This window comes from Eriocheir sinensis, unplaced genomic scaffold, assembly GCF_024679095.1.
Source record: "Eriocheir sinensis breed Jianghai 21 unplaced genomic scaffold, ASM2467909v1 Scaffold592, whole genome shotgun sequence".
Taxonomy (NCBI): Eukaryota; Metazoa; Arthropoda; class Malacostraca; order Decapoda; family Varunidae; genus Eriocheir; species Eriocheir sinensis.
Window position 1 is genome coordinate 93,941 of NW_026111934.1, and position 12,614 is coordinate 106,554.

The 12,614-nt window shown below is 41.0% G+C and overlaps 1 long non-coding RNA gene across 2 annotated transcripts; it reads right to left on the minus strand.

Moving 5' to 3' along the window:
• Positions 1–742: 742 nt before the first annotated feature.
• LOC126993249 (uncharacterized) lies at positions 743–12,349 on the minus strand. Of its 2 annotated transcripts, none has more exons than XR_007747545.1 (2): positions 9,365–12,349; positions 743–1,065 (listed from the first exon to the last, which is right to left on the minus strand). It is a non-coding gene; the product is annotated as an uncharacterized LOC126993249 (long non-coding RNA). The 2 variants fall into 2 exon arrangements; XR_007747546.1 differs by lacking the exon at positions 9,365–12,349 and adding an exon at positions 2,232–2,999.
• Between the last annotated feature and the right edge of the window lie 265 nt (positions 12,350–12,614).

Here is a 12,614-nt window from a genome sequence, read left to right on the forward strand (position 1 = left end):
GTCCGCAGACCAGCAGACCCTGTACCGAGACTACGTGTTCGGCCTTGACCGCCTCACAGTCTTCGTCGAGAACCAGCGTCGCCTGGACACACTGTCGCCGCAGGACCACAAAAAGTGCGCCTCCATTACAAGACTGAACAACGCTCTCTTCAGGTAAGGTTGATTTTGACTTGCCTTCATCTTCGTGAAACACATGTGTTGGAAACGATAAATGATACGACTTTAGGTCCTCAGCAGCGCCAAAGCAATTATGACTATTACTCATTATCAGTTTGGTAAGCATTCAAAGTTGGTGATTATGTCTCTCTCTCTCTCTCTCTCTCTCTCTCTCTCTCACACACACACACACACACACACACACACACATTTATTAGCTCAATCCACTAATCCATTGTCCCCGTGAGCAGAGAGCGCGTGCACGTGGAGTGTCCTCAGCCCATCAAGGGTCGTTTCCCGTACATCAAGGCGAGCGGGGTTGCCAACAGGTGGCACCGCGTCTTCTCCATGGTGCTGTGTGAGGTGATGGCGTACTGACCCGCCTCGGCTGCTCACCACGCCCTCACCGACATCAAACCCGCCTGCACTTCTTTCGCAGATTATGGTGAAAAGAAAAATATAAATAACTATTCACGTGACTGAGAAGCAAATGGAAACGTTGCTTGCCACTCAGGATAATCATGGATAATGCCTTTTGAAATGGCAGAGCTATTATGCCCTCAAAAGGAAATAGTGATGGACAGACTCTCATTTTGGGTGCCACGACGTTTTGTATTCAGGGATGAACAGTTTTGAGATTGTAAAGTTAGTTTATGTTTTGAAGATGAACTGAAATGGACAAAATTCATAGTGCATTGTGGAAAGGGTGGATCATGACTTTGTGTCCGTGGATAAGTGTTGCGTTGATGGACGAGGTTCTCGGCGATGAGGCCAGCGTGTGGTGGTGCAGTGGAATGTTCAGTCATCATCTTCGACGGTTCTTCTCATGTGGTGCGTCGTCAAACACCCCGCACAGGAGACCGATGGACGCGACCCACGAATACTGCCCCGTGCATGCACTGTGTGTACCTGTGATATGGTAGACAAGGAACACGAGTTAAGTACATGACATGCTTTACCTCCTTACTTAAGCTACATTGTGTTTAGTGTTGTAGGTTTCAAAGTGATGTTCGTTTATGTGCGCTAAACAGATGCGTTGGTGAGATATAAATATGATGTTGGCATGTCGGTTTCGGAAAGGTTTCTGCATGGGAACTTTTATACTTGATCAGTCTTGTTTGAGTTAGTTCATAAAAAAAGTGTTTCACAAAATTATAGGCCATATTTTGATTCTCATTGTTGTCAAGTGCCACTTTTGGCTCAAGGTAGCATATCCAGTCAGAATTTGTCTGTTTAACGGTTGTCACAATGATGCTCAGCTCTTTGTACCTAGCCTAATTCCTTCGTTGGCTGACAAATACAACCTGTAATATATTTAACTAGGATTTTGTTGCATTAGGAGGAATCTACGCGGTCATCTTGATAGTCTCGCCCCTAGGAACTACAGACGGACAGGCCGGCACGCACAACGCTGTGTAGCTCGGCGACAGTGTGTGACAAGCCCGCCGCCGCCGCAGAGCTCAGCCGTGTATTATTGTTATTATTACTAGTGTGTGTGTGTGTGTGTGTGTGTGTGTGAGAGAGAGAGAGAGAGAGAGAGAGAGAGAGAGAGAGAGAGAGAGAGAGAGAGAGAGAGAGAGAGAGAGAGAGAGAGAGAGAGAGAGAGAGAGATTATAATTAAAGTTACAATATTTTTGTTATTGTACTGTATTCATATATGTAAATAGATATGTTTCAAAAGAAGCATAAGATTGCATGTATATTGATTATAATAATATTAAGAATGATAAAGATGCGTAATAATCACAACAAATATATAGTAGTTATTATAATGCTATACGTAACTAATTATATATATATATATATATATATATATATATATATATATATATATATATATATATATATATATATATATATATATATATATATATATATATATATATATATATATATATATTGTGGGTGGGTGGGTGTGGGTGTGTGGGTGCGCGCGTGTGTGTGTGTGTGTGTGTGTTACCACCCGCATATGGGTGCCCGATGCTTCCTATTTTTAGCATATATTAAACGACGTAATATTTCCCGATCGCTGGACATTTGCTCATTATTTGTGAATTCTTCGCCTTTTGGCTCACCGCGTCACAGTAGTGTGGACTCCGTGGAGCAGTAGTGCACGCCGGGGCCGCCGGGACACCCGCCGCCTCTCTGCGGGGGAGACGGTTCTAGTTGTGTGGAAGGCGCCACCTCCTCTCGGTGGTTAGTAGGAGGACCGGACAATAGAGTAATACATGTGGATGTTAACATTATGAGTTAGTGTGTAGCTGTACAAGTTAGACAAAGATTTATCTTGCAATTGACACCACCACTACATTCATTTAAAATTTAGCGACTAAAAACAAGGAAGGAATATTATTTGACTTTCTCTACCACAAAAATGCTTTGGCTGCAGTGCATATAAAGGGGCAACAACCTTCTGAAAAAAAAAATCATTCGACACTTTTTAAATGTTATTGTTGATATTGATATATAATAGTATAGAAATGCGTATGAAAGCTATCATAAATTGATATATCCAGCAGCACATACAAATGGGTAATTGTATCATCTTTTTGTATAAGAAAGCCGACTAGGCAAATGAGATTTACACAAACAAAAGGAATGGGGACACAGACTCTTGTAGAAGTGTGAATATCTATAATCAACAGGATTTGCTCCACTACAAGACCAACCAAGGCTAAGAATGTCTGATTAATGACTTGTGGCAAAGCCGTGCGTAACGTGCAATGGTGATACGGAAGCCGTGCAAGGAATCGCTAGGCAAGGAAGGCGTGCCGAGCCTCACGTTAACAGTGTGCTGGCAACACTCGCGCCGCCCACTGACTCCACGATCGTAGGCTTGTCACATTATAGTGTGTGTGTGTGTGTATAATATATATATATATATATATATATATATATATATATATATATATATATATATATATATATATATATATATATATATATATATATATATATATATATATATATATATATATATATATATATATATATATATATATATATATATATATATATATATATATATATATATATATATATATATATATATATATATATATATATATATATATATATATATATATATATATATATATATATATATATATATATATATATATATATATATATATATATATATATATATATATATATATATATATATATATTTTGCAGTGATTGAAAGTGAACATTTTGATAATAGAAAAGCACCGATTTTTTTTCAAAAGTTAAATGAGTCAGTTAAGTAGAGTATCACAATACAAGTAATGATTACTTAAATATCTTCCTGTACAGTCTGTGTGTTCCCGTGGTTGTGTATATACGCAGAGATCTTTTTGATCAATACTTGTAAATTAACACGTTTTCATTACGAGCTGCACGTAAAGACTAAATGACATTTTCACAAATTAAAACAAGAAATTCTCTCAAATCCTTTTATCAGTGTGATAAGTAGTTATGGCGGGTAGTTTGATATTAAGTGCAATGATGATAATAGCACCGAAGTAATGATGATGATAATGATAATAGTAATTTATAATGTTCAACAAAAGTTATCTTAGCTGTTCACAATATTTGTGGATATCCTCAATATCTGTCACACATCTTAATCACCACTGGTAATTGGAAAAAAAATTATATATATATATATATATATATATATATATATATATATATATATATATATATATATATATATATATATATATATATATATATATATATATATATATATATATATATTAATTAGTCTTCCTGTAAATATTTAAAAATCATTTACTTCATGTCTTTAGGAAGTGTTTCGCCGCTTATCTAAACATGTATCTTGTGCATGTTGGTCATTTGTGTTAAGGTTTATCAGTAAACATCCTCACCTCCAACACCTTGTTGCTTGTGTTCACCTTTGGGGTTGCAATACAAGCCTTCTCATCAATGTTTATCAGTAAACATCCTCACATCTAACATGTTTTTGCTTGTGATTATTTATGGGAGTCGTAATACATGTATTTTAATCTTTGTTAAAGAAGGATCAGTGGTGGACTAAGAGCTGGAAGGTTTGCCATGTATATCTTCCTCTCTTAAACTCTGGCAGCATAACAGCTATTCATTCAACAGGGTCTAAACTAATAACATATCACTGCTTTCAGCGAGATACAAAGAGGATTAGCATTCACAAATCCAAACTGATTTGATTTGATCATTATCAGATAAAGTAAGCATATGTACAATTTTACGAGGATAAAATTCGAAAGCATATAATCTACAAACCCATAATACACTACTTCCCTTTTCCAAGGAACGCTATCCTCGGGCACTACTACTCCGGTACCTGCAGCTATAAAGTCGGTGCAATATATGTTTACCCATCTGTTTGTGCTTCAAATGCCCAATGAAATACAGACTCATTGTGAAGGGAAGCCCATGTAAGTGGCTCTATTTATGTTAACTATTTGTACCTCTCACTGGCATGTATCCTGGGGCGATTCATTGATGCCGAAAACATAATAACAACCGTGAGCCATCCTGCTGTATGTAGTTTTAATATCTGACTGAGGGTGGAGGCGGTAAATCACTCAGGGGGCAGTAATTACCCCCTTAGCTCCCGCATGGCGATGGGGCTGCCGCGCAATCAACTCTCGATATGAATTAGGTAGCTGTAACACAACCACCTCCCCGCCTCAACAGCCGACCACGCTGAACCACCTAAACCCCTCGGTATTATGCAAATATACATGATTTAAAAGATTTTTGTAGATTTATTCCATAGCAATGTTCTTCTTTATCTTAGATTTATTTTGGCTTGTATTATCTTCGAAGGAGTTTCATGACCTTATCCCCGTGTCAAGAACTTAGCTTCTGCTGTAGGGAACGAGCTAAGGCCCTATGTTGTTAATGCCCGTGTTGAGTATGGGACAACCTTATTCTCTTTCATAAAGCGTGGAGCGCTACGGTTTGAAATGTGTATCAGGCTACTTCACGTAAGAGTTCCATCCGAAACTAGTTCAGCATGATTTGCGGAAAGAGTATTCAGCTCTCAGCATGTATGGTATAACTGATAACATTGTTTTGCCAGACCTGCAATATACCCTTCAAGTTTTTAGGGAGACTGATAAGTCTCCCTATAGTATATGTAGCAACCGTAGACACTTGTATCCTCCCTAGAATAATGGGAAGGCAGTGGCCGGGTGCTCACCTTAGTAACGAACCTTGGAAGACATTTGAGCTTAATATTCGAACGATTTCGAATCTTGTAAGACTCTCGGGGCTCAGAAGTTGGATCAGTTACCATTCGACGCTGAGAGGGTGCGGTGTGGAGACAAGAGGCGGTACAATAGTATGTGTCCAGATGGTGTGTACGCGGCCAGGCACCGGGAAAACATCACCTCATGGAAGTGTTCACAGAAAGGGAGTTAAGGTAAGAATATATTAAAATAGTTTATTATGCAGTAACAGACGTATGGGGTTAGGGGTAATGACGTGTCTAATAACGCTATTGTATTTCATGTTTTGGTACTCCTGTGTAAAGGCGGACACACACTATACGATGCGGCCTGTCCGGCGGCCGAAAAGTGGGCGGGGCTGGAGGCCTGAAGGCAGTGTGTACGGGTGTAATTTGTGCGGCGCGGCCTCACATCATGGCCGGAAGGCCTTCTGCTTATGTTTGAAATTCCGTCCGACGCGGCCCGCGGCCTCACAGTGTGTATGACCTTGCGGCGCGGCCTTGAGGCGGGAATTATCTCGGAGACGCTGACAGCCGTGGTGTACACATTATCTACGCTCCACGATGTCTGATGTCTGGATAAATGAAGACTTTTGGATCTGTTTTATTGATCTGTACAAGGGCCATCCATGTTTGTGGACATAAAACATAAATTGCGTTGTTGTCGCTGCGGCGGTTGGGCTCAGAGTGACGGCCGCCGCCCGGCATTCCGTGAGGCCGCCTCATAGTGTGTATGCTTCATCCGGCCGACGAGGCTCCGCCCACTTTCGGCCGCCGGACAGCCGCATCGCATAGTGTGTGTCCGCCTTTATAAAGCTCATAAGGAGTTGATCTGTCTGATTATTGCGTATGACCGTTAAGACTCGTCTTGAGACGTCGTCTTGCAGCATGTCGCAGACATGTTGACAACTATAGTTGGCCGAATGTCCCAGACAGTCGGCAGTCATGCTAGCCGACACCAAGACGCCAAAAAAATATCCTCCCATTCTTGGAGCGTGGGAGCCGATTTGTCAAATGCAAAAGTCGCTGGGTTGTCGTGGCCCAGAGTCGGCAGTGTGAACGGGGCCTTAGCTCCTACCTTTGCTGTCTGACTGAGTCGGTCGGTTGACGTCTGCCGATTACGTCGGTCTGTCGGCTCCTCTTCATGGGCCGTCACCCGAGAAAGGCTCATGACCTCTCCTCTCTCCTCTCAAAATATGGATGGATGGATGGACTCATTTATTTATTTCTCACTCTACCTTAGGGACCCTTGTCATCATCCGTTTTCTTTACTGAAGGTTCTCGCGGCCCCACCGGCGGGGAGGGGGAGACTATGACCACTAAGCACCTCAAGACCCTTACCATCTAACAATATTCAGTGGCATAACAGTCAGTCAGTAAGAGCATACACCGGGGTTGGAGGTTGACAGAAGTAAAGTCGAGAAGAGGAAGAACACGAGGACGCCCCGAGGATGTGTGAGGGTTTATTATACCGAAGCACTAGTTAGGAAGTAGTGTTATACCGAAGCAGTTTGAAAGTTAGTACAAGAGATTGACTTTAAGCAGAGGCACGCCAGTCCTCGTCGACAGACCGACTCGGTCGGCTAGATTTCGATCGCCGATAGAGTCGGTCTGTCGGCATCCTGCTACGGGCCGCCAATAGGCTTAGCCCGTGCTCCCCCGCGCAGGGAGGGAGCATTTTTGCACTCTTAGCGGGCCGTCTCAGGACAAGGGCCCGTTTCCCCTAGTGATAATAGGGGATAAATATTTAAAAAGAAAAAAAATGACTAAGCCTGTGTAGGACATTCTCGTCTCTTGGGGATAAAGCCGCATAGAGTACTTTACACGAAAATGGTGGTCTCTGGATCGGAATCTGTTCACACAGTAATTTGGTTGGTTAAGGTCTAGAAACTATCAATCAATCAGTTTTGTTATCTTCTTTATCTCGGTGAAAACTTTGTAGGTTACAGGGATAGTAATAATTGGTCGGCGGTTCTAAGTCGTCACATTTTTTGTGTGTGAATTTATATAATGGCGACATTTTTTTCCATACTCGAGAAACTCTTACTCTGCAAGCTAGTCTATAAAGTATGGAATTGTCTTCATCCTTGATTAGGTTTATAGGTAGCTCATGTATGCTTCACCTCTGCTCTGCTCATTCCTTTCAAAACTTTTTTTACGTCCAAGTTCGTGAATCATTCTCCCCACTGCCAATGCTCCTGCCCATCTTAATTTGATCATGGCACGATGGGGTGTAGAATTTCCTCAAAGTTAAGGTTTGCTATATGTTTCATCTAGTACATTAGTTCAGGTGACATCATGCTCTGCTGTCTTCACAAGAATGCCATGTGATCGCCACGAAGGAGGACAAGACAGCCTAATAGTGTTCTTTATCAATTCATTGTTTTTAAAAATCTGCCACATCAATATATTGTGATAGAAATAGGGTAAGTTTTTGACTGAAGAAATAAACCCAAAAAGTCATAAGTAGCAGCAACATTTGGCTGATAAGTGGGAGATAACAATACAGATACACTGGGCCTGATAGAAATATTCCAGTATGTATTAAACTAAATCAAACCAGTCTAACTTATCATAATCAGCATGAGCATTAACCACTGCATTATCATCACAGTAGTTTTTTTTTTTTTTTGTCAGCACATTAATTGTGGTTGAGTGCTCCATGAGAGGTAAGTTTTATTTTGTTTGTTTGGTATAAGAGGTATACTGGAACCTTTGGTTAATCATTATTTATCTAGGAACTAATCAACACAAAAGAACTTAGATGTATAGGTGTGTCAACTAGCATGTTACCTGTTGCTATTTACATTTTTCAGATTTATCATAAACATAAGCTGCTTTTATTTATAACAAAAGAAAAGTGCATGATGCAATCCAGGCCTACATATGCCGCTGTGGTATGGTCATCATACAGAGAGAAGTATATAAAAATAATAGAGGATTCAAATACTGAGGTCAGATTGATGCCTTGTCTAGCACAATAATTATATAGTGCATGAGGAGAGGTTGGTGAAATTTAACATTGGTCAGCAGATTAGAAATAAGAACAGACCAGTATGCTAGTGTGTTGCATGGCAAGCTTGATGGGTTGTATGATTTGGCTGGGATGTGGCAGATGGACCTCAATGCCAGGAAGTGTAGTATGAAGCTCAATGTCAGGATGAGTATGCGACTGTAGAAAGAAATAACCCCCTACAAAAAATACTCTGACACTACCCTTGGCAAGTCTACTTGTGAGAGAAACATAAATTTTGTGAGCTCTGATCACTGTCCAACGAACCACTGCAATCATTCTAAAAATTGCTCAGATATAATGCTGGGTGTCATTGCAAACAGCATGAGCAACAGAAGCTCTGGTCATCCTCAGCCTTGATATAGCATTAGATTGACTTCAATTTGACTATGCAGTATAGTTCTAGTTATTATGAAATAGGCATCAGCATGCTGGAATCCGTACAAGAGGATAAAATTATTCATTGATTAAAAACGTTGCCTTAAACATTAATATAACTGCATTCTCTTGAAAGGCAAAGGGTGCAAGGAGCTTTGAAGCTAGTTTAGGGTGATGCAATAAGGTTCTGGCCGTAAGAGAAATGGGTAGAACATAAATTGGTAGGTTTTGACATATTATTAGAGCTGATTCATCTGCTAAGCTGTGAAGGCCTAATAGATATGAGGCTCCTCTCCTAGGGTGTTGAGTGAGTTTGTGTTGGTTCAAATCCCCTACATTGTTTTGAGAAATTGCCCGTGTTGACACATTTAGCACTTTTTTTTGCCTGTGGCTGGACATTTCTTCCACTCCTATGGTTCATGATCTACCATGCCACTGTGCCACTATAACATTCAGATTTTTTGCTTTCTCTTCTGGCAAGGATGTTTTATGTTCACCTTGAAGGTCTTGATAAGCCCTACACTATAGACTTATAATATATTTGAAATTTATCCTTGCATGTCTTTATGCTTGTTGCCTACTGATGTTTTGTTCACCTGCATTTCAGAAGTAATAGCTGCCTTGCCTTCTAAATACTTGGATCACATGTTTGCAGCTTTGAAAGTCCTGCCAATTTCTTGTACTTTCTCCAGTGTATTTGTTTTCCTGCAATACCATAACACTTCTCAGTTAGTTGGTCAGTAGTCACATCACAGGAGTCTTGACACTCATGAATGTTAATTTATGTAACTTTTTTGTCAAAGTAATCAACGAACCTGTGGATGGTGTGAACACTGCCTAAATGAGAACTTCTCCCATATTGCAATCACTACTTTTATTTTCTCTTCCCCAAACCACATCTTAGACTCTGTTGTGCTCTCTGTCTCAACTCTGTATGACTTTGCTAAATCATTATTCAACTTTCTTGTCTTCTCAGATATCATAACCTTTCTCTTGCTAACATTTACTTTCATCTCCACAGTCAAATTCATCAACAATCCTCAGCATTGTCTTCTCATTTTCTGCATCCGTGACTGTATCATCTGCAAAAGAGACATGCCGCCTATCTCCCATCATCCATATAATTATTTAACAGCCATGATATCTTGCACTGACACCAACATCAAATTTCTCACTTAGGTACCTATTCACATGCACAAAGGCACTTGCATTCATGTAAACATACCTTCTCCAAGTATATATCCTACTACACCATATACCTACCCTCAGGACATCCCTAACTGTCAACCATGTCAGAGGCCTTCTCCAGTTCCATTAAAGCAGCAAACAACTTCCTATCCTTCTCAGTTACTTCTGGAGTCCTTTTCAGTCATAAAATTTGTTTCACATCCCTCCCATTTTCAACCCCCCTTGTTCATCTGCACTGTCATCAGTTGTTTTGCATCATTATCTTCTCAAACACATACACCTTTCTTCACAGACTCCTCTATAGCTTAATCATCCTTACTTCCTTTTCTTCTGTTCAGTAGCTCAATATGATAGCCTTTCTTCAGTCTTCTGACCTCACCATGCTCCTATGCCAGATTTCATATCTACGGCATCCATTCCACGGCATAATTATATTTCGGTAATTCTGCTTCTATGCCATAATTGCCAGGGCTCTTTCCTGTTATCATAACCAACGAGGCTGAGATTTTTGTGTGTACATATAAGGGTTGTGGCACAGTTTGTAGCAAGTTTATATTGTTGAGAACTAACTGCGCCTCTGGGGCTATCATATGATTTGCTTATATGTAGTAGTAAAATCCTACTTTGCCTTCATGAAGACGTGATCTCATCAGTATCTTTTATTTACTTCTAATTTATGTAATTTATCTTTAATAACTTTTTTTTTCTTTGCAGAGGTCAGGTACTGTAAGTGCTTTGTTTAATGAGTATTCCAGTTTTTATTTTATTTTACATATCACATTTATATTAGTGTATTGACTTTGAAAATGGTGCCTATAGTTTCTCAGTGATCTGATGACTCATTTTCCTTTAGGAATTAACACTGCACTAGTCCTGCTAGCTGCCCGTGGCCCCTGGTGGGGGTGATAGAAAATGCCAAGCAGAGCTGGGTCTCCATTCTCCCCAGGAAGGGGAGGAGGGCAAGGTCCTTATTGTTGCATGTGTGAATTTAAATGAACTGGCTGAAGAACGAAAAAGGAGAATAAGTTATAGAAGCATTCAGGAGAGGAAAGGTATTTCTAGGTATTAGTGAAACCCAGAAATGGTGTGGTGCACAGACTTGTTCAAATAATGACAAAAATAGTTTGTAGGCATGCGGAGAGAAAAGGACTGGTATGGCAGCAGATGAAAAGGGAATAGGAAAGGAAGGGGGCGCATTATTGGTCTCCTCAAGAGTATAGATGAAAATGGATGGAATGGATTGATGATAGTGTGGATGACTGGTAGGACTGGTGTGGTAGCCCTATGTGCATAATAAACCCTAATGGTTGTGAAAAGGGTAATATAGAAAACTGTTAACCCCCCAACTGTCTCATGCATCAGAGGTGTGGATGAGTGGTGTAGCGTGCCGATCACTAATGTGTGTACTAGTAGAAATGAGCAATGCGAGATGCATTTTGTGTGTTGAGGTGGGATGGAGAAGGCATTAGAGCATGAATGAAAAGGTTTGGTAAAGGTGTGACACCAAAAGCAGTGAGTTGTGAAGCATGGTGCTTTGAGATGGTTGGCCACATGACGAATAAGTATGAGTTTGTGAAGAGACTTTACAGAGCAGGACTGAGGAGAGGGGGAGACCACTTGTGAAATGGATCAATAGAGCAGATGATTAATGGAAAAAAATAGTTGGTAGATGAGAGAATGTGTGTACTGAGAGGAAGTGACTGAACAGGGAGACATGGTGGGTTTTTTTTACAACAAAGGAGGCAGCTCAAGGGCACACAAAAAAAGAAAACAATAAAAAAAAAACCACTACTCGCTGCTCCCAAAAAATAATTAAAAGAGGTGGCCGAAAGAAAGATCAATTTCGAGAGGAGAGGTGTCCTGATACCCTCCTCTAGAAGAGTTCAAGTCGTAGGCAGGAGGAAATACTGATGAAGGAAGATTGGAATGTTCCAGAGTTTACCAGCGTGAGGGATGAAAGAGTGAAGATGCTGGTTAACTCTTGCATAAGGGGTTTGGACAATGTAGGGATGAGCATGAGTAGAAAGTCGTGTGCAGCGGGGCCGCGGGAGGGGGGGAGGCATGCAGTTAGCAAGTTCAGAAGAGCAGTCAGCGTGGAAATATCGATAGAAGATAGAGAGGCAACATCGCGGCGGAATTTAAGAGGTAGAAGGCTATCAGTAGGAGGAGGAGAGCTGATGAGATGAAGAGCCTTAGACTCCACTCTGTCCAGAAGAGCTGTGTGAGTGGACCCCCCCACACGTGGGATGCATACTCCATTGGGTAGGCGGTGGCCGAACTGGTAGCGTACTGGGCCCACATTCACCGCGTGATGGACGACGCGGGTTCGAGTCCCCACGCTACCACTCGGGTTTTTCAGTCACCACCGAGTGGCTTAAAACTACCCACATGCTGTCCTGAAGTCCACCCATCAACCCGGACTCTAGAGGAAGCCGTCCAAGCGAATCGAGAACGAGTTCCGGGGGGCATCATGAGCCAATGCAAGATGGCACCGCTATAAACACTCGCCTGCGCCAGAACGGGCAGGGCCGACCATCAGGCCACACCGGGAAGATGCCTACCGGCGCAATAAAAAAAAAAATGTGACTGCTCCCTTGAGGGAACATGGCATTGAGATAGATGGGTATAGTACTACTACAAATGTGACTCAATGTAAAT